The sequence below is a fragment of the Macrobrachium rosenbergii genome, chromosome 3, assembly GCF_040412425.1.
Source record: "Macrobrachium rosenbergii isolate ZJJX-2024 chromosome 3, ASM4041242v1, whole genome shotgun sequence".
NCBI classification, from domain to species: Eukaryota; Metazoa; Arthropoda; class Malacostraca; order Decapoda; family Palaemonidae; genus Macrobrachium; species Macrobrachium rosenbergii.
The window spans coordinates 62,397,183-62,414,143 of NC_089743.1; the positions used below are offsets into that span (position 1 = coordinate 62,397,183).

The following is a 16,961-nucleotide window of genomic DNA, read 5'->3' on the forward strand; positions in this document are numbered from 1 at the left end:
ACAGGGCTGAAAACCTCTCTGAGCCTACAGAGTAGGCTGTCAATTTGATGGGAGAAGTTACTAAGAGAGGTTTCTCCCTGAAGGGGACAGCGTAGCCCTCTTTCAATACTTGAAGCACCCAAGGATCTACTTTTCTTGATTCCCATCTGTTCCAAAAATGAAGTAGTCTTGCTCCCACTGGAGCACAGAGGACAGGTAGCTAACTTGAGAGAGGTGGTTTTGTTAGAAGGTTGCTTGTTGGTCACACTGGATGCAAATTGGCTCTCGGATGGGACTGGACGCGACCTCTACCCCCTCGAAAAGGTTGCTGAGGGAAAAGAGAAGTAGTCCTGGTCGGAGGAACTGCAGTGGAAGAAGGACGTGTCGGGACCCTAGTCCCCTTGGTAGACTGAGCGAGTAAATCTTGGGTGGATTTCTTCTACAACTCTCCTGCCACCCATTCTAAAGTCTCTTGAGGAAATTAGCTGTTGCTGTCCAAGGGAGCAAACAGAAGGGAAGAAGTTGAGAAGGAGTGGCCCCCTTAGAGGTGAATGAGCACCATAAGTCTCATTTCTTCAGTACACCAATAGTGATAATGATGGCTAGTTCATGGACACCATCCCTCACTGCATGATCTGTGCAGGCCAGAACCCCCAGCCAGTCCAAAGCAAAATTCTCTTGGAGTGATGTGCAGTCTTCGATCTTCTTCGCTAGCACACCCACAGTCCAAACGAGGAAACTCAGAACCTCAAAAACCTTAAAAAGATCTTTCAGCAAATGGTCCAGTTCCGATGAGGTAAACAAAATCCTGGCGGACGAGAAGGCTAACCAACGAGTAGAGTCAATGAGACTGGAGAAGTCCCCTTGAGAGGAGGCAGAAACCCTCAAGGATGGAACTTCCCCAGTAGAACAGGACAGATACTTCTGACGTATCAGACGAGAAGGCGGTGCGAAGAATACAGCTTTACCAACGTCTCTCTTCTCTGAAAACCATATGCTGACACATGCAAATGCTTTCCTGGAGGAGGAGGAGGAGGACAGAACCATACGTGGCAATTTAGCCACTCCTATCGGTTGTCGCATCATAAACGCCAAACCTGGAGAAGAAGGGGTAGCTGGAAAAAAGAAGTCCAGGTAGCATACCAGGAAGAACTGCAACAGGGCAGCGTAGTTTGATGTGGGAACGTCGTTCTCCACAGGTTCCTCTTCAGAAGAAATCGGGGACATCGGAGGATCTAAAGGTGCTTGAGTGGTTATAGATGGGTTCTGCAGCAGGTTCAAGATGTTGTCTAAACGTCATTGAGTAGGGACTGGGGAAGGATCCTGAACCGTATAGGGATTGGCACAAGTCACACCAGAAACAGCAAGTCCCACCTGTGGCGCCGGACAGACGCTGGAAAGTGGACAAACATCAACATTGGAGCCTGCTAACACTGGACGCCCAGTCCCTGGACATCCACTCCCTGATCTGGCGGACAGATCTGAAGTCTGCAATTCGGACACAATGCTCCCAAAGGGAGGACGCTCAGGAGCTGGGTGTCCAAAAGATGGACACTCGGACACTTGATGTCCAAGCACAGAACGTTCTGACAAAACACGATCACTCTCGGAATGCGCGGGCACTGGACATCCACTTGTTGGAAGCACGGACAACGGACACTCCAACAAATGTCGCTCGGACACCGATTTCTCACAATTGGGCACTAAACTCTCGGACTCTGGGCGCTTGGACACTATATGACCATACACTCGACTGACATACACTTTCTTACACACTTTGTGTTCATCGAAGGGTAGCGAGAAGCTTGAGGAGACTCCCAAAAACTACAGGAGAGCAGAGGACTACAAGCCCTATCCAATGCTCGCTTACGAGATGGGGGAATGTCCTCGTCTAACGGGGCACCAGACCTTTTCAATGGTCTTGAAACACTGGCAAATCGCCAACTGTGCTGATGAGCGCCAGAGTCCGAGTCACTAGAAGATAAAGCATGTATGTCCATCTGGATGCCTTTCCAACGGCGATCCTCCGAGTCCTGGGACGGGTGGACAACAGGGTCGGGTGAGGCGACGACCACTCGTGGGCAAACCCCACCAACCTCCCTTGGACTGCCAATTTGCTTCCTCCCAGGTGAGCAAGGGGAGTTTAGCAGGGACCTTGGTCTAAGAGCATCAGCGGGACAAGTAGCCTGCCCCCTCCACTGACACTGCACTCACACTATTGAATTTGTCCATGAGGACATGCACAGAATTCCCAATCTGGGAAACGGTGTTCACTAATAAATCAAATTTCTTATCCACACACACTTCTAGGCTGGCAATGGCGTTGGGATCAGAGGAATGAGAGCCAGGGATCGGAGTTGCAGGGAAAGTCGGAGGACTTGAGATAGGTAAAAAGCAGTTCCAGGTGTTGCAGGAATAGGTAAGGGAGTCACATCAACCCATGGAGACAAAGCCTGACTAGCAGTAGCTTTCCTAAGTCTGTCACGGTGTAATTTGTCTAGGTATGCGTTATTTGTCTTCCACTTCCCCTTATCCCAGTCTTTACACTCGTCACAGCAAAGATCGGGAGAGCAAACTTGTTCCCTGCACAAACTACAAATAGTATGATTGTCATATTTGGCTGAATTCAACCTATTCTTACAGCCCTTACTACAATACCTTATACTGTACTAGAAAGGCTAGAATCTAACATGATTAGTAAGTCAAAATCGGGACGTCACAAAAGAGAAGTCTGAATTAGCTAAGGTAACTAACAGGACTGCGCTACCAAAAAGAACAAAGTACTTCACCAAATGAAGGATAAAAGCAACCATCTGGTGAAAAAGAACAAATTCAGAGCTGCCTATGACCAAGGGTTCAGTCATTGACCGGCAGAACAAACTGTGCTCTTTAGCTACGTTGTACCTATTCTTCGCCAAAAGTGGGCGGGGCAGTATAACTACACCTTCAACAAACGAGTGCAACTGTGAATTTTAAATTTTGAGCTACTGCATAAAGTAGAAACAATAGTTATATAATTCTCTGGTAAGTTACGTATATGAAAACAGTAATTGGTGAATATTTCTCAGTGAAAAATACCGCAAATGGGCGAATATCCAGCGAATGTGTATATATGTTCCATAGAGAAGTCCGCGAATAGGTGAGTCCGCGAAGTGTGAGAGCGTGAATACGGGGAGTTTACTGTAATTACCTAGCTAAGAGTTTCTAACTTGACGGCAGCTTCAATTTTCAAAATCACGGTACTGAAAGTCTTTTGTTTATGTAAGTGACTAACCCTGCCCACTTTTGGGGTAAGAGAGAGAGAGGAACAACTCAGCCAAGAGCTTCACTTTTGTTTATGCTCCAGTGACCATATGAGGGGAGGGTGGGCTCCTTCCGTAATTACTGGGTAAGTATATATAAAACATTATTTTATCATATAAATGTCATTTTTATATAAGTGACTTACCCAGTAATTACTTAGCTGAATCCATATTGACAGGAGTTGGGAATTCATGGACATCATGTACTCCAAAACATTAATATTGTTAATGAAATGAAGAAAAGAGTGAAGAGCATGTTCTGTCCCAACCACTCAAACCCGAGGCCGAGCTCGCCTACCAATACATCCCCACCGGGAATGCTTCAACCAATTGAGCTGTCGGGTCCTGCAACCAGACACCCGTGTCTTCGCAACACCTGGTAATAGAACACTCGAGTACCTGCAAATGTCGACAGATGAAATAGGAGGAAAAAACGATTCCCTCATTTGTCGATGAATGCCACTACTGTGGTTTTGTTGTTCAACGAAACCAATGAGTGTCGCAAAACTCATCCTGAATTCTCGGAATGCCAAAAGGCTGCCTGAGTCTAGGATGTTGATGAGAAGGTACTAATCGTCTCGGTCACCCACCTTCAAGACAAGGTCTTACAGGTGTGTGCCTATTCCTCAATGGGTGAATCCAGAAGTAAACACATGATGTGAAGGGAATATGCAAGCATATTTGAAGGTTCCTTCAATCAAGCATTAGCCTAACTCTTTCCTCATACTTCAAAGAGTAAAGAAGGATGGAGGAATGGAAGCAGACCTCAATTCTTCACCATGGGGAAGCTTCTGCAAGATGACAGGATACCAAGACGATTAGCTCTAGCCGGGCTGGCATTTCCCAAATCGGGAGCATGGGAGAGGAAGCGGAATGGAAGTTTGCTGAAAAGAATTGCCGAGACCTAAGGGAAATAGATACCTCTCCTGAAGGAATCCATTCCCAGGTCTCAGTAATGTCGCTGCCAGCTCCAGAGACTCTATAAGTATCATTTCATTGAGGCATCTGCAGTAGGAGAACTTCTACCTGGTCAACACTTGTTTCTCTCTTCCCTTCTTCCCTCCTCCCTTATGGAAAAGAGGGTGGAAAGTGACACAGTTATGCACACCTTCCTTGAAGGGGAGAAGAAGGCTATGTGTTCCGCGATCATCTTCCGAAGCCTGGGAATTCTTAGGAGTTGAGGGAGGCTGGCCTGAACTCAAGGTCGAGTCAAGATGACTAAGACTCAAAGGTCTTGGCCACTGTCCAAAGGACAATGCAGTGCCCTGGTATGAACCTTGATTACTGCGGCATCTGGCAAATCTCTGAAAGAGAAAGGGAGGACCAAGTAAAGGTTCATTCCTAAGGGTCGGGCCAACTCGGGACTTACGAAACCGGAGATCCAAATTGGGACAAAGTCCTTCCTCTTAGCACCAGAATTGCCCACAGAACTGCAGTCGGCAAGACCCTCTGAGGCAAGAAGAATTCGTACTCTGTTGAGGCTGGGGAGAAGCTTGGTGTCTTGACCTGAATGAACTCCTTGTCCGAAGAAAAGAATCCATCTGGTCAAGAATGCTCTCGCAAGTAAGGACCAACACTCTCGGCCCCTCAGGAACTGTAAGGGTTACGAGTGAAGAAGATTATTCATTGGGGGAGCCACGGTTCTGTCCTGGGGATCCTCACCCTGACGAATCGGCGCGAAGTTCTCCAAAAAACAAGGGCGATCGCAACATGAAGAGGAAGACCCTCACTGCTTCTGAAGCGTGAAACTCCTGTACCTCTCTCCTTGAAGGGAGACCTTGAAAGATCCCAAGATACCCTCCTTGGCTACCTGGTTGTACTGTGAGACAATCGGGGGACCGACACCCACAGCACGCCAGGCAACCGAACTCCGAAGACAAATTCATCAGAGCTCTCTCTGTCCGTCTCGCACCTCTTGAAGCAACTGGGCCGAGGAAGTACTCTCCAGACCAGATCGGGATACTCGATATTCCACAGAATTTTGAGCACTCAGTGCGGCTCGCAAACGAGTGCCTGAAGTAGTCCCCGTCTTAAACGTGGAACCTTTAGGACTGGGAACGAGATTGCAAACCAAGATCTGCTCACCCGCAGCTCCCAAAACACAAAACCCAGGGCTATGCGAATCAGTTTCCTAACCCAAAGGTCGGGAAGAGCCAACAAGAGACCCACGGCTTCCTTGGAAGGAAGCAGTCCCTAGACATCCAAGGGCATCAAGGGCAAGAAGCAGCCTTCCTCTCCTTCGGCCGACAGAGGTCTGCCCGATTCCCAGGACCCCCTTGGATCTCGGGAGAGGAAGGGAAGAGGCAGCAGAAGACGAAATCGAAGATAAGATTAAGAAGACGGCGGCTGCTTCTACAGGGTAACTTCCTTCACCTCCACTCTGACATCTTCTACAGGATGGTGGACACAAAACATTGTAACCTCCAGGGCAGTTAGACAGGAACACAATGGAAGCGGCCCAGGAAACCACCACCAGGAGAAGCAGCAGGCATGATCAGGACAGCTGATGCAGGAGCTATGGCAGCAGTTCAGAAGGCAGGAGCTACTGCAACGGCCAGGAACGTCACTTTCCACAAGACGACTTCCTTTACCTTCACGCCGACATCTTCTACAGGATGGCGGACATCGAAACCTCCGGGGCAGCTGGCAGGAACACAACAGAAGCGGCCCTAGGCACGACCGCCAGGAGAAGCGGCAGGCATGATCAGGACAGCTGATGCAGGAACTATGGCAGTGGTTCAGAAGGCAGGATCTACTAAAACGGCCAGGAAGTCACTTCCACAAGGCAACTTCCTTCACCTTCACGCCAACATCTTCTACAGGATGGCGGACATCGTAACCTCCAGGGCAGCTAGGCAGGAACACAAAGGAAGCGGCCCTGGGAACGACCACCAGGATAAGCAGCAGGCATGATCAGGACAGCCGATGCAGGAGCTATGGAAGCAGTTTGGAAGGCAGGCAGGAGCTAATGCAACGGCCAGGAACATCACATGAAAGTCACCAGCAGCGACAGGAACGATCTGGATAGCTGCAGCTGGAGACCAGGAAGAGCCGGCCAGGGACTATCGTCAAGTTAGCAAGAGCATAACACAGGGAACAGCAGGAGCAGATGGACCACAGATATGCCAGAAGGCAGTGCAACAGCATACATGAAGACCAGTAATGACAGCGATCGATCCACATCGGTGGGAACAGAATCAGAATGATCCCGATTTGGAAATATGTCATCTAACCAGGTATTGTGGTCGATCCCAAAAGCAACACTAAATGAATGTCAGGACTCCTTCATGCAAGATATCCCTTGAGATATCCAGCCAACTACTGCTGTGTCTGCAATGCTCACTGTCAACCTGAAAGAAAAGCAAAGATGATTAGTAGAGGGAGGCTCCTCTCTGCTACAAGGGGAACTGCCCTACGCAGCGGGGAGGAGGTACTCTACAAGAGGGGTTGCCCGACTGCCTGGCCCCCCGTGGTCTTCGCCCGACGAGCGAGCGAAGAGGGCGAAGGAGAGAGATCTACTAAAGGAGAGAAAGGAAGAACCTACAGGAAGAGAAAAGGATGGAGGGAGGCCACCAAGGGTGCCGTGGAAGCATAAACTTACAGATGATGCCAGCAACCTCCCACCTGGCCACACAACCCTTCTGCAAGCGCAGGCAGCCAAAAACAACACTCAGCATAAGTAGGAAGGAGAGCCCAGTGATGCCCTTAACTCTTGAGGGCCGGATCAATGAAGGGAAGCAAAGATCTTATGTCCCAATCTAATATTTCCGATTGTGCAGGGGAACGCCTTCAGTATCCAAATGAAGGGCTACTCGAAGAGAAGCATTACCACTTGGTTACGCTTCTCTAAATATGCCCTTGGCCATCAAACCCAAGGCACAGCGCAGGGAACGATGGACGGCTATGCAAGGTTATCACAAGTCGTGGGTTTGTATTAATAAATATCAAACACAAAAATACAGAAAGATCCCACTGGGAAATAACAGCTTAACGACAGTCAGGGGGAGAGATCCGAAATCACATCTGCAACGCATGATGGCCGAAAGCAAACTGGAATGTTTACATCCAGGCAGGCAGGTATTCCCGCCTACCTGGCAGTAGTTACTGCCTAACCACCTTGCTCAAGAGTTTAACAGCCGTTTCCAGCCTACGCCTGAAAGTAATTTCTAATGTAAAGGACCAACGGTTTGTATATCGTGTTGGAACAACAATGTTTACCTTATAAGTAAGGTATTCCTGCATTTTGGTCCACATGCAAAAACCAATTATTCAAGAGTTTAATGGTCATGATTTTTACTAATATCCTAAACTGTAAAGGACCAAATGGTTTTACTCTGTTGGAACAATCGTGGGTTTGTATTAATGAATATCAAACACACACAATATATACACAAAAATACAGAATGATAAAAAAAATCACAATTTTTAAAGTAAATTGTATTTTTCCTAAGCATATAAACCCGAGGGTCTTTACATTAGGAATTACTTTCAGCATAGGCTGGAAACGACTGTTGAACTTTCGAACAAGGTGGTTAGGCAGTTAATTACCATCCAGGAGGCAGGAGTACCACCTGCCTGGATGTAAACATTCCAATTTGCCTTTCGGCTCAGGTATCAAATGAGGTGGGCATGAAATGTAAAGGACCTCGGGTTTGTATAGTTAGGAAAAATACAATTTACTTTAAAAATTGTGATTTGTTCTGACATGATATACAAACCCTCGGTCCTTTACATTAGGAAGACTCACTGGTACCGTTAGAGGGAGGAATCTGAGTGAGTCTCCTGAACTGACTGCAGTTTACCACCTTGTCTTCCCTTCCTGGTCGATAGAGCATGGAAGGGAAAACTGCCTCTGACAAAATGATCGGGTTGTAAGAATCACGGGATCAATTGTCAGACTTCTGGGTCCCTTTGCATGAAAGAGGAATCGTCAGTTCATGCAAATTAGGCTAGGAAGAACTTGGAGTCAGATGACATTAAGGCAATCACAAGCATTGGGTTTGTCTTATAGTCATGGTCTCCCTCCCCACCTTGCGAGGGGAAGGAGTAGGGGTTGCTTCTATCAACCTAAATGGAAAATAGAACGGGAGCTCCCATTGGGTGCTTACTTGCATCGACTGCCAGACCCAGCATGTAACAGCATGTCCACTCCCTTCCTGTGGGAAGAGAGCCAGGATGGGGAGAAAGAAGAGAGGCCAGTCACTCAACATTCATTCTCCCAATCACAACCATACATCTTAGGTGAGATGCAACCTGTCCTGTTAGAGGAGCTGGGTAAGCTACACAACTTGTTGAACAGCCACCACAAGACCCAAGGAAAAAGTGTCCAAGGACTTGTGAGCAACATCCCAGAGGTAGAAGGAGGTGAAGGTGGCCTGTTGGGACCACACACCTGCCTTCAGCACCTGTAGAAACGACATGTTCATCCGGAATGCGAGGGACGGACCAATGCTGCGGACTTTGTGAGCTCTTGGACGATGCATACCAGTGTCGTCTTCTCCTGCAGCAGAATACGATCTCCTTATCATCTCATGGAGCCAGAAAGAGATTGTGTTCTTGGACACTTCTTTCTTGGTCAAGCCAGTACTAACGAAGAGTTGTCGACACTCAGGCCGTCGAGTCCTCTTCAGATAGCACTGCAGGACACAGTAGCATCTCGTTTGGTTCATTACCAACAAAGTCCTCTAGGGAAGGGATCATGAAGGACTCGAACCGTGCGTCAGGGACCGAAGGATTCTGAGTCTTTGCTACAAAATCCGGGACGAAATCGAGCGTAACTGATCCCCATCCCCTCAAGTGTTTAAAATCGAAGGAAAGTCCGTGCAGTTTGCCAACTCTCTTCGTCGATGCCAGGGCCAACAGGAAGACAGTCTTGAGGGTCAGATCCCTGTCTGACGAGAGTCACGTCCCACGCAGGGTGCCTGAGATCCTTGGGTGGGCAAGACCTTTCGAAGCTTCTCATCGGTAAGGAAATCTTGAAGGAAGAAGAGATGTCTACTCCTTTCAGCTGCAAGACTAGGCCGAGTGCGGCACGGTAACCTTTCACAGCTGAAATGGAGAGAAGCTTCTTTCAGCGAAGGAAGATGAAGTCCGCGACCTGCTGAATAGCAGCTCTGACCAGAGAGATACCCTGTCCATGACACCAACCACAGAAGACAGACCACTTTCCCTAGTATACTGCTGCAGAGGATCGGATTGGCCATCTCTGTTGCTGTATCCTGCCATCTCTGTTGCCTCTCGCACGGAGATGGTGGATAACCTCCAGCCGTGAAGACACAGGGACTGCACTGCCTGGTGGCACCGCTCTACATGGGGTTGACACAGCAGGTTGGGCCAGGGGAATAAGATAAAAGCCTCGGAGAGGAAGATAGCAATGTCAAAATACTCTATATATATATATATATATTTGGGTGCCACCAGAATCATTCTGAGATTCGGAGTGATCATTGCCTGGTTGATCACTATATGAATCAGACAGAACGGAAGAAATATATATATATAGGTTGTCCCATGGGTGCTGGAACATCCCTCATCAACAGCCCATCACGGGTCCGGAACAGAAAGAAGACCTGACTTTTCTGTTGTGCGGGTGGGTCTCTCAGATGGATGACTGGACGCCCCACAGATCGAATAGCCATTTCAACTTCTAAAAGTGAAGGGAACCATTCAGTTCCTATCACCTGATTCTGGCAGCTGAGCTGTCTGCCACAACATTCCTCTTGCCTGGAAGGCTCTTCCCGACTGAGCCGGTAGAGCTGTGTGGACATTCAACATTTGGACCGGAGTTAAATTCCTTCTGGCTGGCTGATGAAATCATTAGAGGAATTTATTTCTGTGGATAGAAATTCATTTCTGACTCAATGTGGATCGATTCCACAATAAGCTGTCTCCCGTTGCTAAGTAACCAATTGGTTCTTAGCCACATAAAATAAGTCTAAAAGTCCTTCGGCCACCCTAGGAGAGCTGTTAATCAGCTCAGTGTCTGGGCAAAACTAAGGTATACTTTTTTTTTTCTTGCCTGGAATGTACCTGGCTGACAGCTCTACCCAGTGAGCCACAGCCCACTTGTGCACCTGCATTGTCAACTGGTGGAGAGGGGGGGGACACTAGGCACCCCCTGCTTATTGACGTATGCCACTACTGTGGCAGTGTCGCTCATCAGTACCACGGAGTGCCCCATCACTCGATCCCAGAACTCTTGGAGAGCCAGGAAGGCTGCCTTGAGTTCTAGGATGTTGATGTGAAGGCACTTGTCATCTCAGTGCCACACTCCCGAAGTCAGCAACTCCTCCAGGTGTGCGCTCCATCCCTCAGTCAATGTGTCTGAGAAAGCAGCATGCCCAGAGGGGGAGTATGCAGGGATACTCCATCAAGAGGTTCCTGTCATCCATCCACCAGTGAAGGTCCTCTCTCACCTCCTCAGAAAGAGGAATGAGGGAGGACGGGGGGTCTTGGGACTGGGACCAATACTCCTTTAGCCTCCATTGAAGAGACCGCAGGTGAAGACGCCCATGAGGTACCAGCTTCTCCAGCGATGACAGGTGACCGATGACGACTTGCCATTGCCGGGCTGGATGCTCCCGTCGTGACAGGAACAGCTGTGTTGCCTGCCTGAACCTACTGATAAGAGAGTCCAAGGGAAAGACTTTCGCTGCCACAGAGTCTATCAGCATGCCAAGGTCCTTTATCCTCTGCTGGGGGGTGAGATCTGACTTCTCGAGGTTCACCAAGATCCCAAGATCACGGCAAATCTCGAGGAGTCGATCCCTGACCTGTAGTAACTGCGAACGAGAGCCTGCCAGGACTAGCCAGTTGTTGAGATACCTCAGTAGACGTATCTCGTGCGAGTGGGCCCAAGCTGACACGAGTGAGAAGATTCTCGTGAACACCTGGGGAGCGGTAGAGAGCCCAAAACAAAGTGCCCTGAACCGGAAGACCATCGCCTGGAGACTGGTCCGACACGACTTCTACAGCACCCTTGCTCAGCATGGCTTGCACTTCTTGCTGTAGTGTGGACAACATCCTTCGAGATCCCTTGGACATAAATCATCAACACACAATCACGTGTGGAGATGGACTGACTCAGTGTAGGTGAGGGGAGGCCAGAAACTCTCAGGGTGGTAGATATCCCTCCCGGCCATACACATCCACTATCCAGGTCTCAGCCCGTGTCGCAACTGCTATGTTGCCCAGTGGCTCGACAGGCAGCCCCCACCTTCAACAGCTGTTGGCGGGGAATGCCCCCCTTCCATTTCCCCCAATTCTTTTCTTCCCTTTGCCCCTTTACCAGCTTGGAAAGTGGGCTGAAAGGGACACAGGAACCCCCTTCTAGAGGAAGAAGAAGGCTAAATTTCTGACTCCGGGACCCCTTCAAAGACTGGGACTTCTTAGGGTGAGGAAGTTCCAACCTGGCCTGAAGACTGGAGGTCTTGGCCACTGCCTGGTGGACAAGCCAGTCACTGTCATCGAGGCAACTTGTCCACCGCAGCATCCACCAACTCTCTGGGGAAGAGAGAGGAAACCCAGCAACAGTCCATTTCTAAGGGAAACTGCCGACTGGGACTCAGACCTGGAGAAGCAAGAGAGAACGGCATCTCTCCGCTTCAGAACCAGGTTTGCCCACAGGTTTGCAGTTTGGTGGGCGAGGTGGAACAGATAGCCCTACCCCAGACTGGCACAGTCTCCCAAAAGCAGAGTCCTCCCCAGGCACGATGGCCATACAAGTCCAAAAGAAGCAGCTACCTTCGATACTGTGAAGGACCACAGATCAAGCCAGGAGACTGCTTGGAAGGCCGCCATGGCTGTGGCTTCCAGGGTTGCAGCTTCTTGCTAGAAGAGGGAGATACTCTCTGCAGTAAGCTGCTGCAACGTCAGACCCGGATCCAGACGAACCAGGTCCGGGTCAACCTGTTTAGACAGCAATGCCCTCTCCAATGGATTGTAGAAGCGCTTCTGGCGAGGCAGAGGAGGGGGAAGAAGCTTGTCCGAGCGGTTCGATCTGAGCGAATTGTCTTGCCCAGACAGAAGACCATTCACTTGATTGAGGACTCCCTTGGCAAGTGTGGACCACGGCAGCCCCACCAAAGCCTTGGGTTCCTTCTTGGGTCCCCAGAAGGATTCGAGGCACGACGGACGATCCACAGACGAGGCCGTGGTCCCTTCCCCGAGGTCGCTGTGCTGACAAATCAGCGTAATAACCTCAGCAAACATCCTATGTATCTCGGGGGTGTCCGCATCCTGGGGGAGAGAACCCTTGAGTCCTTCCAGGGTGAGGTCCTCCCGATCTACTCTCCCTGCAGGAGGGAGAACCTCGACAGACCCACTTGATCTTTCCTGCACCATGTGGGCGTAAGACCTGGTCGAACCGAGGACTGAGCCAGGTATGTACGCCCCCAAGGTAGAACTCTGGGGATACAACTCGCCAGAGTTCTTCCTGTCCGACTCGAGGATTGGGCGCTCCCACTGGCCCTGCTGGCTGAACCAACAGGGGCAGCGAGCCGAGAGCGATCACTAACCTGCGGTGGTGATGGCAACCAGGGTCGAGAAGAGTGCTTATGCCTGGGCGAAGCAGTCTCCCGAGGAGAGCGGAGCGGCTGAGTCAGAAATTTACGCACTTGCCTCCCCGAGCCAGGCTGGTCGCGATTTCTATCTTACGTGGCCGGGACTGGGAGGAGTCGAATGAAATGTGGCTGGCACAACTTGCGCTGTCCTCTAGACACGCCCCAGTCTTCTTCGAGACTGTAACCTCTCAGGAAGACTGAGCAGGGGACCTCTTCTCTGCTTTTCCAGGTGTCCGGACTCGAGGGACCAATGCACCTTCCCAGGAACCTGGCTTGGCACTCGCAGAAGTAACAGCAGGAAGAGTCGGGGCACCTGCATGCCCAGACTCTTTCTCTCGCCCCACGCCAAGTCTGTACTGAGTGAGGTTTCTCCCATACCAGACTGGGGTACCTGGGTCTCCTTGGAAACCCAGGCACTCGGAGCAACCCGCGGGCGCGTCCAATGTGGACCCTCTGGCCTTAGAAGCAGGTTTCTTCAGCGCAGCAGGGGGAGTGCGGACCGTGGTCTGCATGTCCTTGGCTCCCGATGCGACTGACCCGGGGGCCAGAGCAGCGGTTCCCTGATCCGTGGATCGGGAAGAGCCAGAAATTTATTTCCCACTGCCTTCCCTGTGGAAGGAGTTTCCCTCTTATTCTCGGTGAAGGGAGACCTCCTGGGGGAAGGCAGGCTTCTTCTTCGTTGGCTGGGTAGCCTCAGAAGGAGAAGAGGAAGAAGAGGCAGCAGATGAAGACGAAGACGACGACACCTTCCGCAATCTCTTCTTTGACTTCTTCTTCGCCATCTTCCTCAGGACCAAGGTCAGGTCCCCAAACCATGCAGGAGCAGCCAAAGACTCAGGAGCAACCAGGGGGGCCACAACAGCAGGCGCAACTTGGGCAGTGTAGACGGTGCCCGGGCCAGCAGCTACCAGGGCAGGAACATCAGCTCGGCAGCCAGGAATGTCCAGTGGAGGAGCCAGGGATGAAGGCAAGGGTGGTGTGCGAGCAGCCAGGCTGGGCTGAGCCAGGGTCGAAGGCATGGGAGGCGTGTCAGCAGTCAGGCCGGGCCGAGAGACAGGAAAGCGAGGAGCAGGAACCATAGTCATGAATGAGCCAGGGTCAGGAACAGGGGCAGGCAAAGTCATGTACGGCACCAACAACGTCATCATATATGAAGGCCCAGGTCGTGATAGCGAGCCAGGAACCCAGGGGGCAGTGGCACAGGATGGTGAGAGGCAGGAGCAGCCGAAACCTGGGTGTCTAGGTGTGAAGCCACCACCACACGCAGCTCCCCGAAAGCAGACATGGTGACAGTCGTGGTGGTGGTAGTGGTAGCCGAGTGGGTTGTCACTGGAGCGCCAGGCAGGTGGGACACCAGGCCCTCCAGTGACGGAACGCCAGGTAGACCCAGGTGTATTCAGGCAGAAGATAAGTCCGATACCTGGTCCATAGGAACTTCCACCCCCAAACCTGAGGAAACAGTTGGGTCAAACACGCCCTTCCACACCTGATGAAACGAATGAGGAAGGGGAGGGGGAGTCCTCGCCCAAGGGAGAGGGAGCAAGTAGGGGAAGTTCGCAGGAAGGGAGAAACGATCCTGACACATTAGCCACCACTGGAGTTGTTGGGGGCGTGTTACCCTTGGAGGATTCCTTGGTGGGCTTCTGACGGTAGTGTCTCCTCCCTTCAAACCTCTTCCATTGCTCGGGAGACCAGGTACAACACTCGCTACAAGGAGCGTTGCACAGACACACACGTCCCCTGCAAGTTGGGCAAAGGGCATGTGGGTCTGTGTCGATGCTAGAACGAAAGGTGTTACATCTTTTGCCTCCTACCCCAAGACACACATGCTGGGGATAGGAAGGTTTAGAAGGCTTATCAACATTCAAAGATCATAAAAGTAGGAAAAAAATCCCACCAAAAAGCTGAAGGGCAGTCAGACAGAGAGCAAAACAACGTCAACAATTCTACGATGGCACAAAGCAAATTGGAATAAAATCCGAGCAACGTGGAGGACTCCGTTTCCCAGATGGTAAAACTGCCCAACCACCTTGTTACTAAAGTTCAACGGCTGTTTCCAGCCTACGCTGAAAATAATTGCTTGTAAAAATGACTGATTAATTAAATTTATAAGAACAAATGGAATGTTTTTTTTATCCGAATCAGGTGGGTATTATAATTACCTGACATTTTTATAACTCCAACCACCTTGTTCAAGAGTTTAACAGCCTTATCCAGCTTCGCCGTAAGTAATTCATAACGTAAAGGACCGATGATTTGTATATCATGTCAGAACAACTCAACTTTTTATTATCCTTGACTTAATGCATTCACTATCTAAGTACAAACCTGAATGTAAATTTATGGGAATATTATGATGCTGCACAAGTCGATGAGCAAGTTCAATCAACGTTGGAAGTTAATTTTTGTGAGTTAAAAATTTGAGTTTTTGAGTTAACTTGTGTTGAATTCACACATGCATTTCTAATCTCATTGCAGCGACCATCTTGTATACTGTGCAATGAGACAGAAAAGAATATACTTTACAGTAAATCGTATTTGATCCATTTAAAGTGAGACTAATACATTATTTAAAATGCTTATTTAAATTGAAATTTCCTGGAAATTCTAAAATAAATAGTTGATGCATAGGAAAATATGCAGCTCTGTAATATAAGACAATTTAGCAAACACTGTATTGAAATTTTCTTTTTAAAGTTGTCTTTGTTAGTCTACAATTTTTCATCCCTGTTAGATTTACTCTCTAAATAAGTTAAGATTAGGCTACAAATTACTATTTAATTATCTTAAAAAAGTAAATATAAAAGTTAAGTCTAAACTGGACTAAGAGATGAAAAGACCAAATCAAATGGTGCTGATGTTTGAATGATGATTGCAGCCTTTTGGGTCATTACAATGTATGAAGCATCTGTTGATAAAAGCTATTTACTAATTAATATAAGAATGCTTCATTAATTTTCTAAGTTCACGTCTAATCTTTCTAAATTTTTCAACTGCTTCTATGATATCTTTACCAAATTCTTAGGGGGAATGTTGCACATGCTGAACCTCTTCTCCCTATTGTTTTTCTATCCACCTTACAATTTCACATCTTTTCTATCCACCTTATAATTTTACATCTTATATAATTCTTTCATAACACTTTTAGTCAATCAAAGCCTTAATTTTTCTCATTTTAAAGTTTTCACATATCGTCAGTTTCCTCCCACTTTCCCATTGCAGCATCTTTCTTTATAAAATTTCTGTATTCTGATTCAGAATCAGATGGGTAATGAACTTTACCAGAACTATGTCCGGATTACTTTGGGCAAATTTTTACTTTAATACCAGGCCCTCTTGCATGAAAACCACAATCAGTTCCAGCCCTATGGGTATGAAGGTGGAAACATAAAAATCGGATGGTAAATACGTCGTGTAATAGACTAAATTTGGAAAGAGAATTTAGTAAAGGCAGACGTTAAGCACATCATTATGGAGACAAGAACAAAACGAAAACAACTTAAATACTGAGAGGTAGATAAAAATGGGTCCTTTCAACCTTTAATAGGAAACATACACTAGAATTACCTTGGTAATTTCAGAAAGTTAGCTCTGTACCTGTTTTACCTTGGAAACTGGTTTTTCACACCATAACATCAATACTGGCTCATGGCTTTGTTTGTTGTCCCGACGATACATGGTATGTCCCTTCACCACAATTAGTACTGGCCAGGTGGCGGGTTAAATACATTAATGTTTTGCACTTGCCAGATGGGACATGAACCGTAAAAACCACGTACCCATCTCTTATTTCTTGTGAAGATGCATCAGAAACCGTTATTGGATGAATTTCAAATGGGTTAATTACAGGTTAAAACATTCATGCAACAAAAATTAAACGTAAATCCATTAAATAGCAACAAAAACTGTAGAAAAGGTCAAGTTGAAGGAAATTAATTTCGCAGCTATCACTTAGATCAATCGCGGGACCTTACCTTAGGATGTATCCCTGTACTGTAATTACCAATGGCTGAATGTTTTGCTCATTCTCTCTAACATGACATATCCTAGGGCAATGGTTACGTTCTATTTGGCCAGGGGATTAGTTTAAAAGTAATCTATTGTAGTACTCATAAGTCTT

The 16,961-nt window shown here is 48.4% G+C and overlaps 1 protein-coding gene across 1 annotated transcript in view; it reads right to left on the reverse strand.

The window, feature by feature from the left end:
* Positions 1-16,961, reverse strand: part of LOC136856387 (FERRY endosomal RAB5 effector complex subunit 3) — an 89,234-nt gene that overhangs the window by 71,667 nt on the left and 606 nt on the right. The window contains exon 2 of the mRNA XM_067134218.1: positions 15,170-15,334. The gene's annotated coding sequence lies outside the window, so the exon portion shown is untranslated. The remainder of the gene's footprint in view (positions 1-15,169; positions 15,335-16,961) is intronic.